The sequence below is a fragment of the Mixophyes fleayi genome, chromosome 8 (genome assembly GCF_038048845.1).
Source record: "Mixophyes fleayi isolate aMixFle1 chromosome 8, aMixFle1.hap1, whole genome shotgun sequence".
Taxonomy (NCBI): Eukaryota; Metazoa; Chordata; class Amphibia; order Anura; family Limnodynastidae; genus Mixophyes; species Mixophyes fleayi.
This window is the reverse complement of record NC_134409.1, coordinates 30,956,772-30,982,286: the sequence shown is the minus strand read 5'-3', so window position 1 is coordinate 30,982,286 and position 25,515 is coordinate 30,956,772. Positions and strand designations below refer to the sequence as shown.

At 40.6% G+C, this 25,515-nt stretch overlaps 1 long non-coding RNA gene across 1 annotated transcript in view; it reads left to right on the top strand.

Moving 5' to 3' along the window:
- The window catches only part of LOC142099132 (uncharacterized), a 28,563-nt gene extending 3,258 nt beyond the window's left edge, over positions 1 to 25,305 (top strand). Inside the window, exons 2-4 of the long non-coding RNA XR_012678478.1 lie at positions 20,365 to 20,492; positions 23,773 to 23,886; positions 24,497 to 25,305. This is a non-coding gene — a long non-coding RNA (uncharacterized LOC142099132). The remainder of the gene's footprint in view (positions 1 to 20,364; positions 20,493 to 23,772; positions 23,887 to 24,496) is intronic.
- Positions 25,306 to 25,515: the final 210 nt, after the last annotated feature.

Here is a 25,515-nt window from a genome sequence, read left to right as displayed (position 1 = left end):
TCTTGGTCTTCGACAAATGAAAAACACCCATAAATGCCACTAGCTCCATTAAGTGCTCCCATTGCAAATGAGCGTGCTTCTTAAATGAGGTGCTCAACTTATTCTGCAAAAGTGCAGTTACATCTAAACACTGCCTATGTGTATTTCTGTTTCTCACTTCCATCATTAAATCAACATTTTCTTAATAGTGACTTTTAACTGTCCGATTAACCCTAATTTTATTATTAAGTAACAAAGGGGATTTGAGTCACTTACAGTTTTGCACACTGTGTTCAGATTTTCTTTTTTACGACAACTGCGGAGCATAGGAGCAGGGGGTTTGCATATGATAAAACATCTGCAGTCCTGAAATATTTTCTCATATGATGCCCTTCTATTCCTAACAGGGCACTGTCAGTATGCCAGAAATCAATCAGCAATTTCTGGTCCTAACACTGACTGGCAGCTGGGGGAACCCAAAAATGGTGCTGCAATATTTTGTGAGGCCATAATCTCATTGGCTGGTTGCAGCTCTTGCTGCAGAGTTCAGTCCAGGACTGGTAGCTGAACTCTTTGAGTCTGTAATATTTTTAGCTCATAGTCCAGATTCCTGTGATCTTAGATTGGCTGGAGTTTACTTGATAGCCATTGAAGTGTTTATCCTGCCTGAATACAGATAAATAGTCCCTGTATTGTGCACTAGTCACCATGGAATTGGCTTCATTGTGCACTAGTTACCATGGAATTGGCTTTGTATTGTATAATGGCCACCAGGAAATGGCCTCTATGTTGCATTGACCTCCAAAGGATGGGCTCTTTCTTACTTTACTCTAATAACAATGAACTTTATAATGTACACAGGAGCTTGGAATGGGATCTGCACTGTGTACTAGTAACCAGACAATGGGCCCTATATTGCATATTAGACACCAGGCAAGGAACACTTTATTTTATATAAATCAACATGCTATGTACTCTGTATTATATACTAGACTTTAGACAATGGCATTTCAATTTGCAGAAGCCACAGAGAATGGCATGTACATGGTTTCTGAAATGCATAACTTTGTTTTGTACTAAGCTGATATTAATGAAATGTATACTATAAAATGTACCATCTTCTTTTTAAATATAATTATTGTTTATATATAAAGCACCAACATATTGCGTAGTGCTATACATTAATGGGATCATAATATAAATAAATAATGTACAATAACAGGAAACCTAAAGTAAATATGTCCCTGCCCATATGAGCTTACAATCCAAGAGGTGTGGGGCACACGTGATACATAGGGTAATGGTACACAATTGTAGCTGTTGAGTGAGTGTGTGACTATTGTAAGGCAGATGATTTGTCAGTCATCAATTCTATACCCATTGTAGATAGTCCGCTGCTGGCAGCCATGACTGTCCTTCACTCTTTATACTAACTGACCTGCACTTCTGGGGAAGGTATTTGCCTTTGTGTTGCATGGGTACACTTGTATTAATAAATAGGGGCTGATTCAAGTCCGGATGTATGTCCATTTGTGTAGTGTATCTTGTGAGAAATAGCTGTATGCATGCTCATTAATTCGAGCTTACGCCAGTGACCATAACTGCATGCAGTTGATGTCTGAAAGCAAATTACAAATACGACTGGCCACAATTTTGGAGGAGGGAAGTGGCGGACTAACGTAGCCCATGTAGAGTAATGGCGTGCCAAGGGCATTCAGACACAGATATGGCTGATTCAAGCCTTGGGTTTCTCATAAGTACGTCTGGATTCAACCGTATCATTTGCACCCGCTACAGGGCAAGTGTAAGTGCCGACTGGTAGTGTAGACTGATACGGCATATTCTTTGCTTTAAAAACTACACATATGCGTGCCACTAGCTAGCACAGAACATGTGTATCCAAGTAAGATATAAAAACACATTGTATATACAGTACACATTAAAAGCATATTTATTTATTTATGTATTTAATGTAAAAAAAAAGGAATCCATATTTTTATTTATGATTATACTGTTAAGTATATTCATTAAGTTCATTTAATTTATATTATTAAACAAATTGTGCGCTCTGTTACACATATGCTTGTGTGTATACCGCAGTCTGATGTCTGTCTACATACGCCAAGTAATGTTTAGGCAGAGCGTACTTGCACTCAGATTCAAATGGAAATGTATCTTGAGATCCGCTTGGATTTGAATACGGTCGGAACTATGCTCAGTTTTCATGCTCTTTTTTTAAAGCGCAACCTGGGCTTAATTCATTAGAACCCGTGGAGCAGAAGGGCAAAAGCTCGCTTGATCTTGATTTTCAGTATGAATACAGACCGTGAAAGCGGGGGCCTCACGATCCCTCTGACTTTTTGGGTTTTAAGCAGGAGGTGTCAGAAAAGTTACCGCCGCGGGTGCAGATCTTGGTGGTAGTAGCAATTATTCAAACGAGAACTTTGAAGGCCGAAGTGGAGAAGGGTTCCATGTGAACAGCAGTTGAACATGGGTCAGTCGGTAGATCAAAAAAAAGGAGTAACTTTGCACCTTGGCAAAACAATGTTGCAATGTAAGGAGTGCAAATTAGTTTATTATTTTGCACATAGGTAATATACTGGCTGTTTTGTCATGTAGCACACAAATACTTGATAGCTTTATTTTTACACTGACAGTTAAAGTTGATTTAGGACATGCCCAACCTCAGCTATAAATCTGTCCCCACATTTTAAATTTTACTCCCCCTCCAATGCAACACGGTTTTGCCCAGGTGCAAAGTTAATTCTTTTTTTTGCTTCACTATCCTTATTGACTCAGGACCCATGTGTGCTAGTTGCACCCTATGATAATCAGGCCCATATTGTGTAAGAAAATGGCATAAACATGGTGGGCATCATCCATTAAGGCAAGCGAAGCAAAAAAAGGAATACATTTGCACCTTGGCAACACCATGTTGCAGTGGAGGGGATGGTAAATTTAAAATGTGGGAACAGATTTATAGTTGGGGTAGGACATGTCCTAGATCAACTTTAAAGTTCAGTGTAAAGCTAAAGCTATCAAGTATTTTTGCGCTACATGAAAAAGCAGCCAGTATTTCCCTTACTTGCAAAATAATAAACTAATTTGCACCCCTTGCATTGTAACATGGTTTGTACAGGAGCAAATTTACTCCTGTTTTTTGCTTTGCTTTCCTTAATGAATCAGGCCCAATATGTTAAACTATACTGTATTCATTTTTCTTTAAAGAAACAGCCAAGAACAGCAAACTAATACTTAGTAGCATCTGCCTATTTTCGTGAAGGCAGGTGCACAAATATATTTTTGGACAGACACACCACACTCAAATGGAATTCGGTAGTATGGTGAATTGTCTACTACAATTCTAAAGTAGCATAAGTAGGGATATAAGGCAAAATGCTTAATGTAGAAAGTCAATCCACATAGGTGATCAAAACATAATGTCAATAAAGTCTTCAAGTTGCAAATAAAGCAAAATAGCAGTGTCTGCCTCAGATGTATTTAATAATTAGCCACATTGGGTAGTCCAGGATGACTGATCAATAGAGCAAAGCAAATGTTTGTATCTACTTCTGTGAGTTTGTGCCTAAAAACTAATTCCGACTGTATTATTTGTAGAATCCACATACAACCTGCATTTCTGAAGTCCTTTGACATGGTTCGGAAGCGTCTTCCATAGTAGATAGTAGTTTCCCTCATACAGGCAAAGCTGAATGAAGACCCTATGGGGCAAGACACTGGTTTGGGCCCTCGTATTCCTCCTCTGTTCGTCAAAAACCAAACATAAAACGGGTTAGAGTAAATCAGTCCCTTCAGTAAAAACAAAAAAGAGACAAGGACATTAAATAGGGTTAGGGTTATCTGAGCTCCTTGTGGCCCACTGAATACAAGCTAGACTCCAAGCAATGAAGCCATGTAGGGAATTGCAACCAATTTTCCTTGCTCACATAAAAGGTCTTGCGGCTCATTTAGAACTTTCTCGGGCATCATCCTCAGTGTGACACGTGTGTATGGCGTTTCCACATGACATCAGAGCGGCTGCTAGCACAGATTGCTTCTGTAGGTTCCCCTGTTATAGTACCACCAGCCCCGGCTGGCAAAGCCTAGTGCCGGTACTAGTAAAATCGGGGACACCCATGCTTTTTGTCCCCCCAACCTTGCTATTACCATCCTAGGGTGGCAACACTATGGTAAACCTGTTTATGGAGGCGGGGGACCACGCTGTGCATTTATTTTTTGTGTTTTCATTTATTATTGTGTGGTTTTACTGTATGCAGCTGCTGGGTCCAGTGCCATTGCTGTTTGAATGTCAAAATTGGGACTGTCCACTTTAGCAACCGTAGACAGTAACAATATCGCCATTTTAAACATGTTGACATACTGAACCTGTTGACAAGATTCGGACAGTCTATAGTTTGGTGTGGACAGTCTGCCCACTGATAGGTTCGCCATCGACATATCGTACCCAACCCTCCATTGCTGTAGCACACAAAACAGCTTTATTTTAAAACTGCAATTTAGAGTTGAGCTGAGGACACTCCACCTCACCCTTCTAAATATGTTTGCGCATTTTAAATCCCCCTCTGCATTGCAATATAGCTTTGTCAAAAGGCACTTTTTTGTGCTTTAATGTGTAATATGTGTACTTTTTTATAGTGTAATAGTATATTATTATATATGTAATTGTCTCATATATGTGTGCACATAAGCTGTATTGAAATTTCCACATTTAATGTTCCAGGTGTGTTGGATTGGGAGTAATTCTACTAAAATAGAGACGTTTGATTTGATGAACTTGACCTTCTAGTGCTGATATCACTCATTTTCCAGTTACTGTTGGTACATGTCCCAGGATGCAAAATGTGCTCTTGATTGATGTTAGCATTTGTACCTTTCACTTCATATCATGTGCCTGACTGCTCTCTGAGTCTCTCGCTGGCTATTCTTGTTAAGAGCCCACCAGGGACAGGGGAAACATTTAACAATTTCTTGCATCTCTTTCAAGAACAACATATTGAATTTTCACTGCTGCAGAACTATATCTCTTGCATCACCAAAGGTTTTGCAGATCAGCAAAAGCTGGAGTGCTGACAGTTTGCATTTATTTCAGTAACTATTGCAGTGGATATATGTACTGCTGTTGTAAGCCTTTATTTTCACCTTCTAGAAGTATGAGCAGTGTTGTATTCACTGGCAGTTGTCTACTGTATATTAGACATTCGGCTTTTGTAACTGAGGTAATGAATTACATTTATCATTCTGCTTAAATAGAATCTGTCTGTAAATTATTAGGGCCACTGAGGGATATACAATACTCAGGCCTGTCAGTGGCCATGATGATGGTGAGGGATGGGTCTCTGGTCCCATCTGCCCATTATTATTATTATTATTTATTTATTTGTATGGCACCAGAAATTCCATAGCTCCTGTCCTAGTAGTACAAAAGTGACATGCATGAAAACAGTAGACATAAAAGTACATAGATGCGGACAAAATAATAAAAGTATGGATGTAATTAACAGGACAAATTTCATCATATACGGAAACAATTCAGCGTATGACATGAGAGGGACAAACAAGGAAGACAGAGACTGGATGGGCATGAAACATTGGGTAGAGGACGCTGCCCATGAGAGCTTATTGCTATCTGATAATAACCGCTGCAAAGGCATGGGACCGAAAACCATCTGCTCCCTTGGAGGCATTCGAGGGCCTCATCAATCCAGGGCACAGTATACTGGTCATGAACTGTGTGCTTGTTGAGCATCCTGTAGTCCACACACATTCTGACTTCTTTTGCTAGTCCTAAGTCCCAGTCTTTAAGGGAGAAGGCAGCAGCATGTTGCAGCATCTGTCTTTTCAAATGCCTCAAGCTTACCTGGCATCAGAACCCTCAAAGCATGGGTCAAAACTGTCCAGGCCAAGTGTGGGCTTTGTCTTGGCCTTTTCAGACTTTTTATTTTTATTCAGCTAGACATAAGGGATGGATATTAAGAACTTTATAGTATTCGTCTCCTCCAAACTCCCGTCACCACTGGGCTAGGGTGTGGAACAAGTGGGCATTCTCTTTCTCAGTGGCTTCCTGCTTGAAGCTCACTGCTATGACCTCTTACACCATCTCTAGCTTCTTTCACAGCTTCTTTCTGTTTTACCTTGTGAATCAATAGTTAAAAGAGGGAGCTGGCTCTCCTGTTTGATCACTTCAAAGCTTTAATGCAACCAGATCCAACGACAATGCACCTCTCAGCAACTGTCGCATACGACTCTTATCTACTTCTTTAAGGGTCATTCCGCCCTTTTCTACAATACGGTACACTAGCTTATCAAACCAGTATAGGTACTTTGACAACTTCTCCTTGGCTCTTGGCAAGTATTTTTTAACTTGTACAGGAGATCGGTAGCATCTTCCAAAGTCCAAAATTCTCTCTCTAAAGACGCTAATTAGTCTCGGGCATTGGTCTGGGGGTCACTCAGGCAGTGGTCTGTATAATTTCCATTACAAGTCCACGCAAACTCTGTACTGTCCTCTTCCTACTTGTGGGTTCAGAGCATTGGCACTCCTCCATGTGTTGAGTGTCAGTGTCTCTCCAGACTTCATAAGCATTTTCATCTGTGGGGACAGGCTTGACTCCATAGAAGGGCCTCAACCTCTGGTATCCGCTTTCATGCTGTATTTCCCCAGCTATTCTACCAGTTTGTTACAGCTGCTAGAAACAGTTCACTCTGAGAATCAGAGCTACTCTCTGAGATCTGGTTTGGACTGCCAGGCTTCATTGCCCAGGCTAAGGGAACCTCAAAGTGGGAATTCCCACATCTCTTACTGCTTCGCAACCCGGCTTGATGGGCAATACAAGGTTACACCTTCGACTCCCTCTTGCAGAAACAACAGCAGGAATCAAATCTTCTTCTAACTTGGTCTGACTCTCAAGTAGCACAGAATATGCCACTGTCTGACCACCCTTCCATCTGTCAATGACTTTTGGCTTCTCTATCCCTGACATCATGGTGGCTACCCTGGCAACATCTTCATCCACTTCTTCACATAATTTGCCACTCAGCACCAGACAACACTAAGGATCTCTGGAGAGCTGCTCACACCAATCCTGCACTTCTTCCACTGATAGTTACACCATGGCTCTTGGTAAAGTCTCTGGGTGTGATATCCCGGTCCCACTGGTGCCTCTAAGTGGGTGTAATATTTCTTCTCACCTATCTAATTCAGAACAGTGCCTCTAGCCAAATCTTGACATGTGGCTTCTCTTATGATGAATGTCTGGGACTACGAACACCAAGGAGAGACTTGGGGGACCCCTTGCCCACTATTATAACTATGACCACAAACATGAAAACACTTTAGGGGGACACAAGAATGGTGTAGACTTCACCCCGGCATATTTATTAGATATTAGAGGATTGGTTATCAACTATTTTTCTATATTTTATATCAAAAATATATCTTTGTCATGAAATAATGACAGGGCATAAAACAAATTAGCTAACAATAATAAAGGCAACAATTACTTAAATATTAGAAAGCTAACAATATGCATAGCAACTCCGCTTATTTCCTTAGAAACAATAGCACAGTTGAACACTCTCACTCTATGTAGATGAGCAACATGAATTGAAACAGTCACTTGAATAAATGGTGTGTAGACACACAACAGGTAACATGATAAATCACTGGACTCTTGAATAAATGCAGTTATAGATTTTCATAGCACATAGCACAACTTTTTCTGTAGTCTCACAAAATGGTGGGTAACAAGCTCAATTCTCTCTGTTCAGCAGTTTTATTTTTTCCTGTAGTTCTACAATTTCTGACAGCAGTAGCAATTTGTTAGCTTAGTAAACATCTATATCACTTGAAGCAAGTCAAACTTAGGGCTAGATTTACTAAACGGCGGGTTTGAAAAAGTGGAGATGTTGCCTATAGCAACCAATCAAATTTTAGGTTTCATTTTGTAGAATGCACTAAATCAGGCCTGTCCAACCTGCGGCCCTCCCAGCATGCCCTTCCAGCTATCAACTGGTTGTCTACCAGCAAAGCATGCTGGGGCTTGTAGTTTCACAACACCTGGAGGGCCGCAGGTTGGACAGGCCTGCACTAAATAAATGAAACCTCGAATCTGATTGGTTGCTATAGGCAACATCTCCACTTTTTCAAACCCGCAGTTTAGTAAATATACCCCTTAGTCTCTCAAGCCTAACCACCATTTTCCCTAATCCCTATTGCCCATGCAAAAGATATCTCAGTCCAGCACTAGCAAAAGGGCATAACACAAATCCACACAGCACTATCCTTATACTCTTCACTCTAAGGGGTATATTTACTAAACTGCGGGTTTGAAAAAGTGAAGACGTTACCTATAGCAACCAATCAGATGCTTGCTTTCATTTATTTAGTGCATGCTACTAAATGACAGCTAGAATCTGATTGGTTGCCATAGGCATCATCTACACTTTTTCAAACCCGCAGTTTAGTAAATATACCCCTAAGAGTCGTATCTCAGTCCACCAGCAAATAATTAATTTAACCAGCTATACTTATCTACAATGCCTCCACTCTAAAGCTCCTTGATTAAATTCTGCTTCAATGACTGTTGTTTTGCATTCTGTCCCAAATGGCAGCTTCAGGCTTCTGTATTCTCGCTCTTCACAGTATCTCTCGCTCACTACTTTACTGCTGCCTCTCTCTCTGCTTCAGCTCTGTTTTCTCTCTTTTCATAAACTTGGTGTCTTCCTCACGTAGCTACTCTGTCTTTACACACCTCTCTCTCAGCTTTCTCCTCACACACTTTGACTTTGCCCCTCTGTTTTGGCACCATTATCTCTCCCTTTGAGCAGACATATACACTGGGCTGGCTTAGCTCCTCATCTGCCATCTCCCCAGCAGCAGTGGAGCTTGCTGGGAGATGTAGTTTTCCTCCTTCCCTGGCGCATGAGCAGTCGCCTGTGTCACATATATATTGCATTTCCTAGAATGAGTATAGTCAGTTACCAAACTGACATTACCCAATTAACTCAGATATGTTTTATGTGTTTGTGAGATGTGAGGCTTTAGTTTGCCTAGGGCAGCAATTGAAAATGGTGAAAATGATTTACCTTTTTTCTTCCAAGTGGGTCGGCTAGTTTTTGCTTCAAAGTCATTCTCTGTCCCAGTAGAATAATAGTGAGATTTCTTCAGAGCTTTTGATTCTTCATCAGCTGCTACTATTGAAATGCAGTCTTCTCTTTTCTTCTGTGCCCCTTATGTAGTCATTTCATAAATCAAGATCTCAGCAGTACTCATAGCAAATGAAACCAATAGGCACTTCCTGTTCTACTGCCCTGGTCATTCAATTCTACCAAAGAAAAAGCTCTTATAATCTATCTGCACAGTCCTTAACATATCTACACAGATTGTATTTCCAGCTCCATGTTACAAGCCGCGGCGGTATTCACAGCCGCCGCGGCTCGGTTCTGGTGCTCTCTGTCATTTCCAGAGTCTACCCAAGGCAACGGTCGGACGCCAGCTGTTGTGGTGCCGCGTCCCGGCGGCTGGGAACAGCCGGGCGCGTGCGCAGAAATGTTCATAAGCCTGTAGGCTAATTAAGTTTGGTATTATTAATCAAGCAGGGGCTGTGGACGATTTCAGAGCTAGGCTCTGATTGGCTGACTCTGGTATTTAGGGCAGTGAGGTCTGAAGCCTCACTGCCGGTTATAGCTTCTCTGTTTTAGTCTTGCTGACCTGCTCCTGCTTCCTAGTCCCTGTCCTGTGGATATTACGTTTGATTCCCTGTGTATGACCCCATGCTTGGATTATTGGACTCTGCCTGTTTTGCCTGTGACCCCGATCTTTGACGTGTTTATCGACTACCCTGTTTTATTGTGACCTCTGACCTCTGCTTGTTTGTTGGATACACTGTCTGCTGCCGGCGCTCAACCCTTGCCTGGAGTTCACTCTGCTTTCCTGGGTTCTCCCCAGCCGCTACGCATTTCACAACCCTTTGTTAGTCTGCGGCCAAGTCTGTCCCCACCACTAGGGGCAACAGTGAACACCAGACTTTCAGAGCAGACTCCGGGTTTTGCTGTACCAGTTGGAGGGGTTCCTAACACTCCAACTATATGCCATTTTTAAATGGTTAAAGGAGCTGATTGTACAAAGACTTGGAGAGAAGTGCTGGTGATATAGGTTTGAATACCTTTGTTGGCTCTTTGTGGCCATGGACAATTCATTTGGCTTTATGCGTCAGAGGCACTAAAATTATATTGTAAGCTTGGCGTGGCAATACTCAGTAATATTGTAGGAGCCACATAAAAAAAAGTATTTTCTTAAAGTATCTTGGGGTAAATGTATCAAGCTGAGAGTTTTCCGTCGAGTTTGAAAAACCAATCAGATTCTAGCTATCATTTATTTAGTACATTCTACAAAAAGATAGCTAGAATCTGATTGGTTGCTGTATGTAACATCCCACTTTTCAAACCCGCTGGAAAACTCTCAGCTTGATACATTTACCCACTTGTGTTGCATTTAGATCTTTTAGTATTAGGCTAAACATGCCCCCATCAGTGCCGTTTTTGTGGGACAGTCATGATTTCCCAAGGACAGAAGGGTCATTACATAATGGGTTGGTGGCAGAGTGATGGTCAAGTGAAGTGAACTAGGGTATGTATACAGGCTGTATCCTGCTTGGATTTTGTTGTGGTCTATTTAGTCCTGATTTTTAATTTTGCAATGTTGATTCGCTTAAGAGTGACTGTAATATGTGGCCTCTATTTTCTGGTGTGCTGAAGCTCTGGCAAAAGGTTGCCATTACAACAGATCAACAGTGTTGTCATGAAGCATAAGCTATATAGGAATAGCAACCTTTTATTTTTATGTTGGCACAGTCCGAAAATAAGATGAAACAAATCTTTCATTACTACCATTGCTCCTAAGTGAATAATTTCCAGTCCGGTGCTGCTTATGCTTAAAATCCTCTGGTAGGATTCTGGTAACAAAAGTGGATATTGGAAGTGGTATTAACATTATTCTTTTATTTATGCTACAGCATTCTATTTAATGTAGAGATAGTGAAACTTTCAGAACTGTTTCATGGAATATTGTCCTCATTCCCTATTTGGATGTGGAATTTTGCATGTTTCTGTAGCAGAATTTAGCCCTAAGTGTTTTACGCGTAATTCCACCTATCATTTTTGTTCCATCTGTAATCCTCCTATTTTTTTGTTCTACCCTGACTTCTCCATAGTGGGAACGTTTCCATGTTATGATTTATTGTGTGCCACGCTGTGAAATGTGGAACACACATTATGGTTGGCTTAATCACACTAGCTGCTGCTGTGGAAAGGCTGGGTTTTAAAATAGGGAGGAGGGAGAAAAAGAGGGAAAAGCAGTAACAAAGTGAAAGAGATTGAAATAGAGAGGGGAGGAGTACCCCCAAAAAAATTTAGATTAAAAAGAGGTAAAACTTTTCCCAAAATTTCAAAAAGGCCAGCCTTGCCAAGGGGTTTAGATTGAGACAGCATGTGTAAAAAGACATTCAGCAGATATGGAGAGAGAATAACTTCTACGACCGTTCCACCAGTTACTTTAACTGGTGACAAGAGCTGCACTGCAACCTCAAGGCAGGTTGGGGAAGACTGTGACTAAGAGAAAGTTTTGTCACCTTCAACCTCATTTGTAGTAGTTGCTGCCTTTCTAGTAGGGTTGTTTCAGAAGAAGCATTAATGCTGCAAACTATAATTGCCCCTTCTTGCATCATTATTATTTTCAGAATCTGAATCTTGCATTAACTTCACAATTGGGTAATTGTACACACCAAGTGCTCATAAAGAGTGCACATCAATTTGTTTGGATATTTTTTTTTCCAGATTTTTCATTTGTACAGTATATCAGTGCACTGATAGGGTATCAGCTTATATAATTGCAATATCTATACAATATTATATTGTGTATAATAGTGTGTGTAATATTGTTTGTATTTAAATAAAGCTATATTTTATATAACACATGGATTAAATATTTGCATTTATGAGTAGTAGAATTAGAAAGAAAGACCCCTCAGCATGGTAGCTACATATATTATTTTCACTTTTTTTTTTTTATAAGAGTCATACACTCTCACCTACGGCTACAGAGGGTCTCTTTTTCTTATTTTATCATATCAATGAATTCTTCTGGTTTGCATATACTCAGTGCTCAGGGATTAGTTTAAAAAATCTTTCACATAATTGTGCATATTCGGCTGCCAAAGCTGCTATCTGTAAGGTAATCATTTACAAGTGTCGTTTGTCTACACTAGCTCTACAGTAAATGTCTTACTTTTTAACCAAATGCTGCTGCTGTTGGTGCTTCTGAGTTTGTGTCAACAGGGACACAACACATTATATTTTTCTGCTTTCCAGGTGCTGCTGCTAATTGTGAGGCGGTTGCTCTTGAATGACATCCATAGGAAAGTCAGCTTAATTCACAGTACAAGCACACACAAGAACTTAAGAGATTCATTTCAGCATAATATTTATTTTCCTTCTCTAATTTACCTTATCATGGCTAGATGAATTTTTACAGAGAGCATTCTTGTGACTGCAATATAATAAGTAGAACGTGAACCCTTCCCAGACATTGTGCCCCCAACTTTTTCCTTGTCACACACTATGCCTGTGCCCCCCCCCCCCCACTTTATATTAATGTTTCCCATGTCATGGATTGATTTTCCCCATATCATGCACAACCTGAATTATTTATCCCCTATATTTTGGCCCAACATATTGATTTTCTCCAAATAATGCCCCCGATATTGATTCTCTACAAATCATTGTCCCCTCTGTATTGATTATCCCCCAGAGAACGCCCTTTAAAGGCAAGTTGGGAGTGTCACCTGTCCATCAAGCTAAGACTGTGGGAGGAGTGTCTAGTATTTAAACCTGTATTGTGCTAATGTGAAGAGTGACCAATGCCAAACAATTGGTCACACTCTAGTCAGAGGGACTATGTCTAGTCAGAGTTAGGTTGACAAGTTTCATCCTGACAGAAAGTATGTTGCTTTATTGTGATGGAACAATAAAAGCACTGTTTAATAAAACAGGAAGTTGTGTGCATCACCAGAAGGATGCCCATGTCACAAATGGTGTTAGAATCTGGGTAGCAAAAGACAGCTGTCCACCCAGCCAACCAGATGCAATGGTGGTGTGCGAAATGTATTGAATACCAGAAAAAAGCAAATATTTTGGAGAGTCAGAGAAAGGAGCAATATTACTGTGAACTGTTCAGCACCTGTTTTTGTTTTTCAAAGGAAGCAAAAGTTTTAAAAATTGCTGATTGTTGTAGTGCCATACCTGGTTATTCACTGAGTTGTGAGTTGGGTGTAGTCCATAAAACAAAACCTGCGCACCAAAATTTGCAGTTTGCCTGTGTGGGATGTTGAAAATCTGTTTGTTTTCCTAATTTCCTGTGGAAAGTGCTAGATATATATAAATATCAAGTTTGTTGTTTAAAGGCTGCAATAGAATAAAGAGTAATCGCTGCCAGTGCAAATTGTCTTTGCTTCAGCCAAGATGTGCAAGAAAAAGAATAAAATATGACAAAAAGAAAATTTTTACAAGCGTGTGTGTCTGAAATTCAGTCCCAGCAGGAAAATTTAAAGAACCTGCATGGGAGTTTGCAGAATGGAGATGAAGTTAGACAATCTCATTCTCTCTGCACAAACCTGGTGTTGCCTTCATCAGATTATGTGGAGAGTGAGAAGAGTATGATTACTTGGAAAAAAAATTTAGAAACAAAAAAGGCTGTCTTGTAGAACAAGTGTGGAATTTAAAGCAACAGTATTATGAAAAACTAAAAGGCCAAGAAACTGTCCATGACCTTGAGAAATGAGTTGCATGTCTTGCAAGACTTATATGAGTAAAGAGGAAAAGCAGCAGAGGCTCTTAAAGAAACTGCAGAAAGATTGCAACAGAGAGAGCAGGAAATTGTGGGTTTTGAATCCTTGAAAGATGATTTGCATGAGTTCCTATGAAGAAAGTTAAAGCAGTGGGAGGTCTTAAAGAGATATCAGCAGAGAAAGACAAAGAAATTGTTGTTTGGAAACAAAAGCTTGTCATGGTTCAGCAGTGGAGTGCACGTTTGAGAGGCTTTATTTGGCTGTAAATCAAGAAGAGCTTGAACAATTGCTACATGAGGAAAATACTCTTTCTATTAGATACGCTGAGGAAAGTGACCAAGCAGTGGCCTAGGCATACTCTCACTGGGACTTGGAGAACACCAAGGGTGAGAGCATCCAAATGTGTAAATCCAAAGTCCAAGTCCTCAAAGGGAACACTGCTAGGACACTTTAAATCTAAGTACACTAGACCCCAAAAATCAATGGACTGTTCACTTGCCCAAACTGGGCCTTGCTTTCTTAGTTGCTGTTCCAAGGTCTCGCGGTTGCCCAGAGTTAAAGTGCGCTGCACACAAGGGGTAACCAAGGGATTAAACGGGACTCTTTTGGCCGTTAGACATAAAGCCCAAACAGTGAAGGTGGTAGCTGCCATAGCACCTAAGCTAAATAAAGAATGTAGAAAGGTGCGCCTCAAACCTAATCTTTCTAAAGCAGAGTTAATAATATTCCCACCCACCAACAAGAGCATACCTGACATTTCTATCTCTGTTGATAACATGACCATAAATCCCACCCCACAAGCTCGCTGCCTAGGTGTAATCTTGACTGTTTAATATTGACTAACACCTATCCTTTGTTCCCCACAATGACTCTATATCTAAATCATGTTATATACATCTAAAAAACATCTATAGAATACGCACATCTCTCACGCAAGACACTGCAAAAACCTTAATTCATGCACTTATCATTTCCCGCATTAACTATTGCAATTCCCTCTTTACTGGTCTTCCCCAAAACAGACTCAAACCCCTACAATCTATTTTGCACGCTGCGGCAAGATTGATTTTCCTTGTAAATCGTTATTCCTCTGTTGAATCACTCTGTATGTCTCTACACTGGTTGCCTGTTTTCTACCGAATCCAATATAAAATACTTTTACTAACCTACAAAGCCGTCAACAAAGCTGCACCAACATACATCTTCTCTCTTGTCTCTAAATATCTCCCAACTTGGCAACTCCGTTCTGCACAAGATCTGCGTCTCTCATCCACCATCATTGCATCCTCCCATTCCCAGTTATAGGACTTTTTTCGGGCTGCACCCACTCTATGGAATTCTCTCCCTTGCACAATAAGACTCTCCTCTGGTCTACAAACTTTCAAGAGTTCTCTGAAAACCCACCTCTTCAGGCAAGCTTATAATATTCCTCAACCACCCTCTTAACCTCACTACATTACCCTATTACCACCCGTTACACAATTTCACACAAGACAACTACCCTCTGACCAACAATGTTGTGTGACAGGATCATTTAGCTTATGAGTCACTTTTACCTTTGCAGCCTGGCTGGGCCGAAATGCAAAATGTAGACTTAGCCTTAGCCTCATGTGTCAAACTCCCATTGTCCCAAAGATTGTAAGCTTGCGAGCAGGGCCTTCTCACCTCTTTGTCTGTTTTACCCAGTTTGTTTATTAGTTTACTATGTTTGGCCCCAATTGTACGGAATATGTTGGCGCTATATAAATAAATGATGATGATGATGATAATATATAATATAGCAGTAATGGCAGGATAAAATATAAGTAAAAGAATAAATGTCAAAAACACATGTATAAATATACACTATATGTCACAATGGACCGCTAAGGAATAATGTAGTCAAAGACCAATAAATAACATATATAACACAGGTATTTTCACAACACAAATTATGGTAATAAATAAAACTCAAAGTGGGTGGCCAGTCCACTAGAGATATAGCATAAAGTTTGCAAATGCTGTATGTCTATTTGGTTGGGAATGGGATAGAAAATATGCTTCTCATATATAATTGCTTTGTTCTATAATTGAAAATATAGTTCGATCTCACCAAAATTGCGTGGTGGTTGTCAAGCAGAAAGGGTAGAAAGGGTACTTCTCTTCCTGATGTCTAGACAGCCAGCAGTGAGACCCACAATCATAAGCACTTTATGGTGAGCACGTCTTGTAAAATAGTTCAAATTCAATATCATCAGATATGTTGTGGTGGCTGTTTGGGGAGGATCTTCCCTTGCTGTAAACTACGCAGCCGAAGATCCACAGTCCGGGTCGCTGCACCATGTGTTCCATAAAAATAAATGCATCCAAAAAGGAATAATGAGTGAAGTGAGAAGCGAAAACACATCAAATCTATAAGCAGATCCAGTAGTACGTTCTGCCAATGGTGGATGAAGAAAGACTCTGACGCATTTCATCAGTAATGCACCTGACAATTTGTGTTTTTGAAAATTGCAGAAATCATACAAGTATCCTGCCATTACTACTGTATTATATATTATGTGGCGCACCTTTCTACATTCTTTATTTACTACTCTAGTCTTTTTAGGATTGGCACCCCTGTGCCTCATTACGACACATTCTATTTTGATTATTTATTTATCTCATTTAAGCACATAAGAGCCAAATTGTTTTACATAGCACCTAAGCTGCCATATTCTAGAGTGTGATTTCCCACTGTTTAAAGAGGTCCTCTGTGAGCAAGTCCGGCCAGGCATGTCATGATCAGAAGCCTGGTCTAAAAAGACCTGCCCAAGAAGTCCGTGTCTGAACCTTATTCTTTGGGAACTACCAACCTGGAAAGATATTCTGGGGGTCACAGCAGGACTGCCACGAAAGTGTCACCGTTCACAGGAGCCTGTACAGTTGAAATCAGCGTTGCCTGGTGACATCACAGATGTGCCTGCCCCGTCTGGTGAGGGTATGGACTGGTCTGACTATCTCAAACTTTACACGTGACCAGAGAGATGGCGTGACTTTAAAGCATGTCTTTAATTTGGCTAATGATTTTGGGGATATTGCAAGACCTGTGACCTTGGTAGGCTGTTTGCCATTATTTGTTGTCAAAAGTAATATATTGTTTCGATTTGTTGCTGTGAAGGGGAGAAAAGTAGAATAATTGATAGTTCCACAAGTCTATGTACCCTTTGTGCTAGAAAATGCACACACCCAGGTGTGTGACGAACACTTAAGGTAAGATAAAAGGAGAGAACAAGTTCTACGCAGGTTTTACTGGTCCGGAGTCTACTTGGCTGTAAAAAAAAGTTCTGTAGGGCTTGTTCTTTATGCCAGAACATCTATTCCACTCTCACAGAATAGCCACAATTAGACAGGACTCATAGGTATCCTTTTGTAAGGATGAGAGGCCATGGGAGACAAGAAAAGATATTGGATAGTAGGCTTCTCAGGCAGAGCCGGATTTAGACCTCATGGGGCCCTAGGCAAGATACTGGTTTGGGGCCCCCTCCCTGAAAAAATCCATAGCACTATAGTTTTTTAGCATAACATATACCCCTATTCAGGGGCTGGCTGGCAGTCTTTAGCCTGGGGGGGCAAGCATATAGCACTGGTCCATAAGAAGTGTCCCATTTTTAAAGGTTGGTCTCACCGCCGGCCCTGGGAGGGCCCTCTGGGGACCGCTGGGCCCTAGGCAATTGCCTAGGTTGGCTAGTGGTAAATCCGGCCCTGTTCTCAGGTGTCAAGAAGATAAGGTCCCCGTTAGTGTGAGGACATTTAAAAAGACAATAGAACCTTTCTTGTCTTTGGCCTTAAAACGTCAGATGGACAAAAACGATCGCAGAGGCTGTCTTTCACAGAGATACGCTCCTTGCAAAGTCCGCGCCATCCTACTTGGTGAGACTTGGGGTGGGAATATCTGAGTGGTTTGTCACGGGCCTCTAAGAGAGAAATTAGCTATTCAGCTGACAGTCTGCAGGTAAAGCTGAATAGCAGTGCATGTAGGTTAAGGTATACAGGTGTAAGACATGTCTGACAAAGCAAAAGTATAAAGTGTGATTTAACTTACATGCTTTGAAAATGGTTTGAAAATGTCCTTTTCCACAACTAACAGTAAAGCTGATAGGGTTTGTCTGCAGTGAAGAACAATTACAGAATACCTGCAGAGAGCTCCCTTTAAAGGCAAAGTGGGAGTGTCGCCTTTCCATCAAGCTAGGACTGTGGGAGGTGTGTAAATTATTTAAACCTGTATTGTGCTAGTCTGAAGGGCGTCTGATGCCAAACAATGGCTGTGTCTAGACAGGGGGACTGTGTCTAGTCAGAAGGACTATGTTGGCTCACCAGGTGTCATCCAGACAAAAAGTATGCTGCTTTATTGTGATGGAACAATGAAAGTACTGTTTAAAAAACAAGAAGTTGTAAGAAACCAGTGGAACATATGATGCTTATGTTACAGATTTGTTGTTATTAAATAAAACAGCAACTTGTTAAGTAGACAGGAGTAAGGAGTTCCTTTTTTACTTAATTCCCACTCATATATATATATATATATATATATATATATATATATATATATATATATATATATATATATATATATATATATATATATATATATAATTTCATATGTATACACATATACGAGATATACACACATGAGAAGTTTAACTCGCAGCACTGTGTGCAAGGAGGCCACGTTGTCGGTACCCAGATGGCCACGTTCAGATAGTAGAGAGGAAAGCTTAAATGCAAAGGATGCTAAAAAAAAAAATTGACATTCCTTGTATCATGCCAGTCATGCCACTATATCAGTTATTACAGTAGCTATTGAAATATTAGTACTAAACTCTAGTAAACATCATAAAATTAACTGTGAGATCTTCCAATTACAGAAGTACACGATCTAGATGAATTATGCTGGAATATAAACTCTACTGTTGCATATTGTGAGTACATTCCTAATGTAGTATCTGTTTTTACTGAATAATGAGTTCTGCCTCCCATCAATGTCTTTCTGATTGCATTTGTCCTGTATCACAATTAATGAAATTAGTAGGAATTACTTAGAAAGGCTGTGCAGACGTTTTGGGGAATATTGCATTTCCTGTTGTGTGCATACATGTGCTTACTCACCTTTCTTAAAGGAGAATTCCAGGCATTAGGGCATTTTTTTTTTTATCACAAATCACCCTCCCTTTTGATGAGCTACATGAGTCGTGGGCTTTTAAGGAGAGTCTTATCTTTTACAAAGTCTGTAATGGTTTATTCCCCCACCATGGCAGCCTGAACAATTCTGAACACAAACTTCTGTGTGTGGTGATTTCACAACTCTCTGATAACCCGCTGTACTGCCCAATAGTTCTGTTATTAGTGGAATGGCTGTTTGAGTTAAAGTTTATGGCAGATTATTTCCAAGATACTTATGCTACATCTGCATTCTCTAGTGCATACTTGCCAACTCTCCCAGAATGTCCGGGAGACTCCCCAAATTCGGGTCGGTCTTACGGACTCCCAGGAGAGCAGGCAAGTCTCCAGCATCCCGCAACTGCCTAGCCTAAATGACGCGATTCGCGGTGAATCCCATCCCCTGCAACAAAACGGCATTTCCAGCACGGTGGGTGGGGTCAAATGACGCGTTTGGCCGCCCTTGCCCGTTCCCGCCCTCTAATCACACCCCTCTCCCGGACTATGCTTGCCGAAAGTAGGCAAGTATGCTCTAGTGATTTAAATTATTTCTTCAGTTCTGCAGTGTTCATGGCATTCTCAGTTCTAAAAAGTGTTATACATTAAAGATGTACAAATAGTATTTACTAAATGTAGCTATTACTCTAGAAGATAACATAACTATAAAATTGAGATAGGTAGTTCTTCAGATATGGCACAATTGGCTGTTTAAGAATAACTTCCAACACTGGGACAATTTAGACCACATCTCAATCTGCCTAACTCATGCCCCCTTTCAGTACACCACCACTTTCAACTGAATGTTTTAGTATGTAAGAGCCAATTAAAGTCTGGGTGGATTGGAACCATTGTTTTTACTATCTGTCTCTGTTTCATGGTGAATTATAAAATTGTTATTGGCAATAGGCCAGAAAGCATTACCTATGTGACTAAATCTGTTGAGAATATTACATATGAATACTTGTTTTCTATATTACATTCTAGGTGCGCTTGATTAAGGTCAGAGCACATTCTTCAGAACTAGGGGCCTGATTCATTAAGGATCTTAACTTAAGAAACTTCTTATTTTAGTCTCCTGGACAAAACCATGTTACAATGCAAGGGGTGCAAATTAGTATTCTGTTTTGCACATAAGTTAAATACTGACTGTTTTTTCATGTCAACAAGATGTAGCCAATCCAAGCGTCTACATGTTAACACCAGAAAAGAATATTGGGGACTGGTTCATTTTTATAGTGGTGCAGATTGTATATGAAACAAAATGAGAGGAAAGCTGAGATGAATTTGGAATACTATCCTGCAAAACACATTTATCTTGTCCTGTGTATTTTTTTTTTTTTTTCAGAATAAACCTTGATGTCTTGTTGAATTCAGGACTGACTTGTGTGATCCAAGCGAACTGACAGCCCTGCTCCTACATCAAAAGACTTGTGTTTCCAGCCATCTGCTCTAACTTGACCTACAGTATTTGTGGTATGACTCATTTCTGCAAACAGCTATCATGTATCTCTGTTATAGCACAATGTAATTACCCAATGTTTATCACACTAATATATTTAAGCCCAGTAAAGAATTCTAATCGTTTTTTAGACAAACGTGTATAACAATGACTGGGTAAAATGAAGTAAAAGTAATATCTCAAATAAATCAAGTGCACTGAATAAGTGAAACCCATGCACCATACTGGATCTGAGATACATAGAGCATACTTGCCAATTTTTTTCAGATGGCTTCCGGGAGCTGCGGGAGGGAGGTGGGCGTGTAGGGGGCGGGGCTCCGGAAATTGCGTCATTTTAGCCCCGCCCCGTGACGTAATGACGCAAATCGCGTCATTTTACAGCAGGGGGCGGGGTAAAGCGCCGCGATTCCCGGTGAATCGCGGCGTTTGAACAAAATTCTGCCCACTTCACTAGGAAGCGGGCAGATCAGGGAGATTGCCACACTCTCCCGGGAGTCCGGGAGACTCTCGCGAAATGCGGGAGTCTCCCGGATATTCCGGGAGAGTTGGCAAGTATGACATAGAGTGTTTTATAATATATATTTGTTAGAGTACACACCTGTAAACCCTGGTACACGCACCAAAAACATATACATGTACAGGGGCTCATGTAAAATTAAGTGCAATTTAAGGGCAGAACATACATGTAAAAAGTGGGCCACAAAAATTGCGCTCTTACGTGGTTGACTCATATGTGTTTTAAGATACGTGTAAAATACGTGTAACCCAACTTTGTGTGTGAATATGGGCCACGTCATGTTCATCCTTGATGTGTCCCTAATATTAAAAAACTCCAAAACAAGAAGTCAACCTCCCAAAAGTGAATCAATAAAAAAAAACAGCTGGAAAAACCAGCCCCATGCTGATAACACAGGGGTTCATCCCAACACCCCTGGCCAGTGAGTTTTGTGATAATTATTAGTTTCGTCAGCAATTACTATGACAGTAGTCCAGCTGTATGTCTATCCCAAACTTCTGGGACTCTCTTTGAGTCTGATGTACTTTTACAAGATGAAACAGTTGATCATTTCTTATATATGCAGTTACCTATGGCAGTGTCTGGTTTATGTATGTGAATGTGTCTGCACTTTGTTCCCTGTTTTGTTTTCTGTTTGTTTCCCTTTAACACAATGATGTATTTTTTTTGTCAGCTCCCTGTGATGTTTCTCAATGGTCCATCTACATCAGTGTTGGCTAACCTGTGACACTCCAGGTGTTGTGAAACTACAAGTCCCAGCATGCTTTGCCAATATATAGCAGCTTATTGCTGGAAGGGTGTGCTGGGACTTGTATTTTTACAACACTTGGAGAATCACAGGTTAGCCAACACTGATCTACATATTCTTTTAGCTGTCTCCCTCCACTAAAGGCGTGAGTGGATTTTCTCACCCACCTTTCTTGCTTCCAGAGTAGAGAGGGGTTCCCAGGTCCCTCTCTACCCTGAGTGACTATGTTCTGTCCTGGATGGCTCAGTACTCAATTCCCCCAACTGAAATTTCACAGATGATTCGCTCTTCTTAAAAAGCTCAAAACAGCAATCAAATAATTTGTGTAGTTGACACCTCCAGTTAAGTTTTTTCCTGTGAAGTCTATAAGGCAACATTTGGGGAGATTCTAATATATTCTAGATCTGAAATTTGGAAAAGCAAATTGATTATTTGCTTTTTAAGCATAAACAGTATCCATCCTTTATTTGTCTCTTAGACCAGGGTTTCCCAAACCCAGTCCTCAGGGCTCCCTAACAGTGCAGGTTTTCCATATCTCCTTGCTGGAGCACAGGTGTATTCATTACTGACTGACACATTGTAACAGATCCACAGGTGGTCCTAATTATGTCACATGTGATCCGGATAACCAGCACTGTTGGGGAGCCCTGAGGACTGGGTTTGGGAAACCCTGTCTTAGACAATAAACTAAGTGCGTTATTTTAACTTCAGAATACCTTTCCACTATGTAATGTATTGTATGTAATAGCAATTTGTACTTCACTTATACCGTTTGTCCTGGCGTCTTCCTAGACCACTATCAATTTGACTGTCCTCCACTGCTCTTTAATTTTAACATTCCACTATGATTCCCCCTTCCTTCCTGCCTTCCTACCTTTCTTCCCCTGGTTTACAACTAAAATACTGCTTACTATTCTTTGTAATCCAATGCTTACTACAATGCCCTGCTTTGATAACGACTGTCAATCAGAGACTTCTGAACATCTAAGAGCATTCATTGCCTGTACTTGCTGTGATTTATAAAAAAAAACCACAACGTAATATAATAAAAACAAAATGACATGTTAAGTATTCTCCCACCAAACAGGTGGCACCAAGTTCTCCTATAAATCCTAGAACACATCAGAAATCACAAATGGGTTAATATCCCACAACTTGTCTTGTCTGCTAAGTGACTCTATATTGTTGTTGTGGGGGAGCATCCAAACCAAATTATAGGTTCTCTCCTTTGAGGCTGCCAGCAAGGCAGCGGTCCTGGGTCACTGTTACTCCGTTTTTGGCAGACACACAGCTCCCTCCCCCATCTGGAGAGAATTTCCCATCCCTGTCAATTGGCAGAGACCGTAATCTCAATGCCAGTCTTCATCTATCACTAGGTAGGGAATGCTAATTTCCTGTTTTGGGGAGCTGACTTTTAAAGGCAGAAGTGGCCTTCTGTGGACTTCCAGGACCTGTCTGATTTAGAATGTTTTTACATTTATCACAGATAAATATTCAGACAAAGTGATAGCAGATGAATCACTCTTGATACAATTAGGAACATGTATTGTTCTGAGCTTGTTTAAACAGGATAGGTCACAACCCAGAGGCATTACCATTTAAATACATAATGCAGTTATCTGTAATTAAACAAAGAGCTTTATCTGAGGACCATTTCACTATCTTAACACACACAGACACACAGACACACAGCTAAACATTGGACATGATGTGCGTTCATGCAAGAATTTGGTGGACAATGTAATATAATCCTTCTGCCTAGGCTGAGACAATACAAACTTTATACAAGTTGAAACATAACCGTGATAAATATATAGTGTAAAAACATGATGGGGAACCAAAGGGCTAGAAATGTACATGGTTTTTACAGTCCACACTATGTGATAAACGAGGTCCAGACTGGTTGAGATAAAATTTACCCCTCGTTTTATCACAAACTTTTCTTCATTATTTTCAACAAAAGCTATCAGCCAAAACTGGACACTAGTAAGCATCAATGTATTTTAATGCTTATATTTTTGTTATGCAGGTTTGATGGGGGATTGTTCGGATGACAGCTGGAACTGTAGTGATCACAGGAGGAATCCTAGCAACTGTGATACTTCTATGCATTATTGGAGTACTGTGCTACTGCAGACTTCAGGTGAGATGTTGCGGGAAAGCCATCTGCTCTATTTAACGTAATATACCGTATACACTATCTCTAGCAGTGCTGTAGCTGTACTTGAATAAGAACGCTTAAGGCAGACTGCTTAAGATCCACTGGACAATGGGAGAAGGAAAAATGAAATGTTAACGGCTCGCAATCACAATCACCAGAAGCATGTATTCATTTTTAGAACTTGAGTTGTCATTGGGCACTATAAGCCCAGGGGCGCACGCAGGATTTTTAAGAGGGGGTTACAGCACCGCCGCGGACGCTTCTTTGACAGCGCCACGGCTGCTGTACAGTACAGTGCCGCTGTGTAGGGGCACTGTTTAGCCCCCGTTCTTTGTGGAAGGGGGGGGGGGTTTCTGGAGAACCAGAAACCCCCCCTCCCCCCAGTTGCGTGCGCCCCTGAAGCCCATATGGCAGCTTTGCACAGTTTGCCAATGCTACTTTTATATTGAGCTTTTAACCACTCTATTCAACATCTTTGTATCACTAGATACATTCACTAACCACATGTTTCATTAATGAGTCCACATGCAATTTACGGTAGTAGAGACAAGGGCATTGACAGCTTAATGACTTTGTTCCTTATAACCTACAGTATTACTGCTGTAAAAAAGACGAGCTGCATGGGGAGGCCGAGGAGGATCAAGATCACCGGTCTCACTCACATTTTCCCTGCCATGACTGCTCATCAGGGCATCTCGATGGAATGCACCATCCATTTGTTGCACCAGCTTACTCCCCATATGGTTCTCCCTATATCATACGGACTGCAGATTCCATGTGCAATGGAAGAGAAAGGGATTCATACACTCCAATTCACTATGCAGAGGCCGGACCACTTCTTGTGATGGGGGGTACTCCTAGTCTTTCTAGAGGGCTTCAGGCTCTCAGTACCCAGGTATGAACTGGAAAGTAACCACCATAACTGAGTCTCTGTTCTAACCTTGCCAAGGACATTCCTACTGTGTGCCCCTAACAGCCCGTTTTCATGGGCATTTCATGCACTTCCGGGACTAAAGACATATCTATGACCTATAGACATGGTACAAATATGTTCACAGCACCATATTTATTGTAAAAGAGACTACAGTACATTTCTGCATTGATCAACTGGAAGTTTAAGGAGTATTTTGTGGAGAAAAAAAAATCTTTGGCATTTTGGAATTCTGCCTTTGTTTGAACTAATAACATGTATTTCTAGCTTGGAAAAGTTTTATTTTGACCTGGGAACAAAAGAAATCAACTTTGTGTCTTTTTAAATCTGAATTGTTAGGTCAAGTGCTAATATTGCATATATTGTTAAATAGTATTTATAAAAGGTAACCTGTCACTGACCATCGGTGGCTTGCATTTTAGGTGATGAAGGCTTTGGCGAAATAAATTGCTCATTTCACCTTGACACAATGGAAGCCACCAATTTGTGGGCTATGAGAATACAGTCTGTCAATTTAATAAGAAACAGGGACAGCATAGTTGCATCACTGACTCATTAGTAATCTAATACAGCTTATGAATGCAGTAACAATTAGTGGCAACTCTGAGGCATAGTAATGTCACTTCCCTGTGTCTTGATCAGTTGCATTCAAATATTGGTTCAGCCCACAAATTAGCGGC